We start from the raw sequence: 6,025 nt of genomic DNA, 5'->3' as shown, positions 1-6,025 counted from the left end.
CCCCCCCCCAATAAACGCTGTAAATTATGATAAGTAAAAATATTCCCCACCACCACATATGAAAGCTTAGTTTTTAATAAGTGCATTTTTTCAATTTTCAGCCTGGAACTACTTTGATCTGTTTGGTTCCCACAGGCACTTTTAAACCCCAAAACATAAACATTTGGACTGACCACTTATTTTTCTGGCAAGATAAAGGAGCTTTATCTAAACCCAAAAACACAACCATATCACATGGGTAATTGACACAGAGCATCATAAAAACCCATGAAAACCCGCTCAAAACACTTCTGCAGTTTAATGGCCTTAACTCTGACAGGTAAAGTGAGCAGAACTTCAGGCAGAAACTAGTTCAAAGTACTGACATTTCAGCTGCTTCCCACTCACGTGGGAAACTTTAATTCTACATGCTCCAAGTACTGTCATTATCACTGCAGATACTTCCAGCAACACTACAGTATTTTTGTGAGTAGGGAATTCCCTTCTCTGTGATCATTCTGCAATACTGAGACCATCAACTCGTATTTCACAAATACATTGATGATTCGCCTAGAATGCAGCTTAAAGACTTACTAAATAGTTAATTAGAACCTAATTTGACAGTTATTTGCATTTGTGAGGAGTCGCAGGCGCACAGCTCCCAGAAGCCTGCCACCCAAGCAGGCATCAGAGGACAGAGCAGAGGTATCCCAGAGGACAGTCCAGTTCACCAACTGCCAGGAATAACTGCCTTTTTCCTTCCTTTATAATTTTTGAAAGCCCATTTTTTCCTGAAATACGAAATCATATGTGACAATAAAGCACAAATACCCAACTTAATTGCTCAGTGTTTTCGCAGTAAATACCTTCCATAACCTGTCACCCATCACAACAAGCAATGCTCAGATTGGCAAGTTTGTCTGAAGACTTCAAAATGAGATCTCTGTTTTCACTGAAGAAAATACTGAATTTAATACAGTAAGGCTGTATTGTAAATTTCAACAACAGAATGAGAAATATGTTTAGCTGACAGTTTTATATCTGAGTTTCCCAGGGTGATTAGTATTGTCACAAGTTCAACAAATACCTTCTGTTCATTGTTCGCATAGTGAAAACAGCTGCAAGATCAACTGGAATGACATAGTTCTACAGCCACAGATTTGGCATTCAGCACTCCCAGATGAATCCGGCTCTACTAACAAAAAGTACAATTTTCATGATGGTACACCAACACTCGTGTCACAATGTGTGTTCATTGGAAATACATCTGTAAAGTTCACCACAATCATTGCACAACTGTCTCTGGAGATCCCTTATACCTTTTGACAGTTACTTCACAGATAGAACTTGAATACATTTTTAGAAAGAAAACTATGAATCCCACCTTAAAAGACAGCATAGCTGTCTAGACAAACCTGAATTTCAGTGCTGTGCACTGTGGGACTAAGGTCAAGTATTCAAACAGCAGGTTCTCTGCAACAAGAATTTCTTGCTGAGTGCTTGCACAGTGCCACAACATACGTTGTGACATGACTGTACCCAGTGTGGCCAGCAACTTCTAGATGCTGCCCTAAAACACCATAAATATTTCTGGTATCCAACTTTTCAACCTGCCCTCAGGTTGCATTATGTCAAATGCAGGTCAGTGAGAAATACTTCTTCCTCCCACAGCAAAGTTAAATTAAAAAAGGGAAAGAGAATAAAAGCTACATCATTTTTAGAGTCATTTTATGTTTAGCATTCAAAGTTGAGAAGAAAGAATATCTATATGTAGCTGAAATGACTTTTTTTATAAATAACATTGGTGGAGCTTGATAACAATATGAACATTGCTTGTTGCAGTTTTAACTCACACTACTCAGTCAAGAGCTATCAAATCAGGCAGTGGTATGCAAACTACTTAACTACTTAATTAATCTGATGTGCAGTGAAAGCTTTTAACTTACAGGCTTCTTCACAGTTTTTTGCTTCATACAGCATCTTCTTCCATGGTACATCACTCCAGCATGCAAATACTTATGTGGCGGTACATTTTAGCCACCTATGACAACTTCTACAGTAAAGCTGCAGTGAATCAGCATATGCATGAAGTGTCACATACCTGGGATCAATGAATATAGCTCCATCCACAGATTTCCTGCAGCTGAAAAACTAGAAGGTAGTGGGATTTTCTGGGGTTCATTTGAAATGTCTTTAAAAATTACATCTCATTGGATTGTTTCAGTTTGCAGTTTTTGCCTGTTTGATGCAAGGGTGTGTGGATCACTTCTCTATACCACCTTTTACAGTTATGCCTGCAGAACTTGAAAGAAAATGTAAAAATGAGGCAAATTTATTGTCACTGTGATTATCAGGCTCCTGGATTACTGAAACTCTAATTATATACAACAGTAAAGGATGGTTTGATCGCAAAGTCAAGATGCTATTTTCTAGATTTCAGCTCAGTGCTACCAGCTCTTGACTTCAGAGAACCTACACTAAATTTCTGCATTGTACAGTAAGAGCTGTGTCTTTTTCTGCTTGAATTCTTTGTTAGTAACACTATTTATTCTTATGACCTGCACAGGTTGCGAGTTCAAGACTTCATAGATGATTCTACTGAACACAAAATCAGGCCATGTAATGTGGGCCCATCCTCACCATATTCTAACCCTCTCTAAACCTCTAACAGGCATTCCTAGTATAGTTCAAGTATAAGAAATAGACTGCAGACAGGTATTTGTCTTCCTGTCTTCCCGACCACCCACACTTTGGGTGCATGTGTGGAGATTTGTTTTGAATTGGCAGTTCTGTTACTGGAAAAAAACATTCCTTACATCTTCCCTGAAGCAGAAAGATTGAAGTGGAAGCATCTAGAGATGAAAGACCACCCAGAGGACTCATCTGATACCATTCTTTTTTTTTCTCCATTTGTACAGCAACTAAAGAAAATAGCTTCGATTGAGCCATTGCCTTTCTTCCTGGCTTTTCTAGAGAACCTCCTTGTCAAGCTAACAAGTGTGTGAGGTTCCTGAATACAGCATTGACAGGTATCATGGAAGAGCTCAAATCTGCTGCCCATCAACTTATTCTTGACGATTTCTTATGAGAACAGATATATTTGTTGGATTACACATGTTGTATGATTTTTTGTTGTTGTTGAGAGTTACCATTGCTATCTTTGCTTCAAGGTCTGGTCTGCTGATCAGCTGAAACTGGTTGATTATGAGATGAGTTACGTAAGACTTGGGCCCCAAAATGCTCAAGTCTGCTCCCTCTGGAAAGAGAGAAACAAGGACTTCAAATGAGTTACATAGTTAAAACCTGCTGTTATCATCAACATTGTTTTACATAAGTACTAAAATTTCTTGTACATAAAAGAGAAAAAGACATTTATTTGCGTTGACAAGAAAAGTCTCAGCAACCAGATGAAGATGCCTGGACACGCCTCTAAGTGAGAAGAGCTAAGCCTGACCATAGGAATTTTTTATTTGTCTTCCAACTATCTATGAGTGAAATCAGTATGAATTCTAGAGACACTACCAATACTGTCTCAACACCAAGGCATCAGGAAAGAACCCTCAGCATGGCAAGTACAATAGAGTGCTAATTAACACTGGTATGAGATCAGTCCAAATGTTAAACTGGTGCACTTTGTTCTTTTCTGTCCTAAAAATAGGGATAACTTTTACCCTCCAGAACTCTTATAAAAGTTACCCAACTGCATTATGTCACGTGGACACTAGCCCAAAGAAAATATTATAATTCTTAAAGTAGCATGGGCCCACTTGACCAATAAATATCTTTCTTTAATTTACAGTTCCAACATCTGTAACTGATCTGCTGCAGTCCACAGCACTAAGCATAGCATTAAGCAGTAAGTAATCATCACTTCATGAATAATGCTGTAAACAGTAAATTACCAAAAATTAATGATCAAGGTCCGTGCTAACTATAGGGAAACCGTAAGTAACGAGCTTTATAAATCTCAGTTCAAAAATTTTAGCAGGTTAGTAGAAATCTGGGTCATTCTGTTCTGAAATTTAATCATCCTGTGCAAGGCAAGTATGATTACATCCCTTTGCTTAACGGCAGGAGATTAGCAATTGCAAAGTAGCACTTCATCTAGGCATTTTTGTTGGCAGTCTTCCCAAGGCAGCTGTGGACTTGATTAGCCACTAGGATTGAATTTTCCACAGCAGGAATTATCCAAATACAGCTACTAGAATACCAAAAGAGATAAAACATAACGAATTAAATAATACATTGAAGTTGTGCCTTTAACTGATTGGAAGCAGAATTTATTTATTTATTTATTTTTAAAGATTCTAGGAATCTGACTACAAACACATCTGAGACTACCTGGAATCAAATTGTATTAGTGCTCATACAGAGAATGGACTATAGAACAGATATCACAGTTTCTAAGCCAAAACAGCTCCCCATTCTCTAGCTTCAAGAAACTAACCAGCTCCTTTCTGAATATAAAAAATAACCAGATGCAACTGCATATTATCTAGGGAAAGAAGCAAAATATTTTTTTCAAAAGTTACTAGAAGACTATCAATATAGAATTTGTTCCTAACCCTAATTTTGCTCTGAAAAGGACAAAGGATTTACAGCTCATGTCTTGTTCACAGCTCTCAGTGCCTTCCTTATTGTACTTAAAACAATCTGTAAATCAAGGACTTGCCATGCAATTCAGAGAAGTTATTGCACACGGTCAGAGGAAGTTACTTGCATCAAGTGCTTGCATCAAGCACTTACACTGCATTACAAACTGTAAAACGGGGGAAAGGGCAATTCCCAGAGCATTGCAGGTTTAAGATTTTGGGCAGGAACTTAGCTTTTAACTAAAACTAGAGATCTTACACAAACTAATTAGCAAGCAAGAAGTTAAATCAAATTAGACAATCTATTCGCAAATCACAGCTAAACTGATGTCAAGGAAGTATTAAAGATAATTTGTACCTGTGTAGTTTATGCATTTCTCCTCCTCTGGTCCACTCTTGTGATTTAACACTCACAGAACGTAAGAGGAACACAATAGAAAGATCTGCCCCACAGAACAGGTAGGGGTTGGAAGAGACCTCTGGTGGCTGCCTGGTCCAACCCGTGCTCAGGCAGAGCTTATGTTCTGTAACACTTCCCAAACATCACTTAACTGCTTCAGCTTCCTCACTTAGTATTTATTATACACCTGCAGAAAGGCAGGAAGCAAGACTTATGACAACTACCTTTTTTACTGCACTTCTCACTCACTTAAAGCTTGAGATGGTTATGCAGATATTAAATTAAACCAGTATTTTAAGGTGGTTTGTTTGTTACATGGAGATAAAGCATCTTGGGATCATGGTAATACAAACTGAAGTGTTTGAAATCAGTAGTATTCTGCAATTGGACTCGTTTACTAAGAAGTAAAGCTCATGCAAACACATTGCCTACACGCCTTCTATGGAAAGCTGCAGATCCTCAATAGTCTATTAAAAAGATACCCACAGTTGGCCAATGTTCAAAGCATATTTGGGAGATGAGTTACTGAAAGGTGGGCGGCCCCACAGGATACAAACTCACGGCATTGAGTTCTCTGGGGATTCTGATTTCAAATAAACTCTTATCTCCTCAAGCTAAAACTGCAGCATAAGTCAAGGTACCATCAATTACCCACCAGAAACCCAAACTTGAGCAGTTTCAGAATTTGTGAAGCTTCTCCTCCTTGCCCACAGCAGGCACTGCTTATGGGCAAAGCAGGTTCCTCATCAGCTACAATAAGAGCATTTTACCAAGTTCATCCAGTGTGCAACAAGTAGAAAGAAAATTAAGGAAAGATGCAACTTCAGTCTTTGCACACAATTTGAACGGTAACTTTATTATTTAATCATATACAAAACCCAACAGTACCAATGTTAAGACACTTAATTATTTCTTCCTTCTTTTTCCTGGACTTTCGCATCTAAAAATACACCTTAAGAGGCAACACCATTCTAACAGTCTACATGACAGCCTGAAGCCAGAGGTTTGGGTTTTTCTGTGATTAGTGTTCTACATTTGTGTGATCTGCATCACA

This window comes from Numida meleagris, chromosome 6 (assembly GCF_002078875.1).
Source record: "Numida meleagris isolate 19003 breed g44 Domestic line chromosome 6, NumMel1.0, whole genome shotgun sequence".
Classification (NCBI taxonomy): Eukaryota; Metazoa; Chordata; class Aves; order Galliformes; family Numididae; genus Numida; species Numida meleagris.
The sequence above is the reverse complement of the archived record's forward strand: the minus strand, read 5'-3'. Positions refer to the sequence as shown.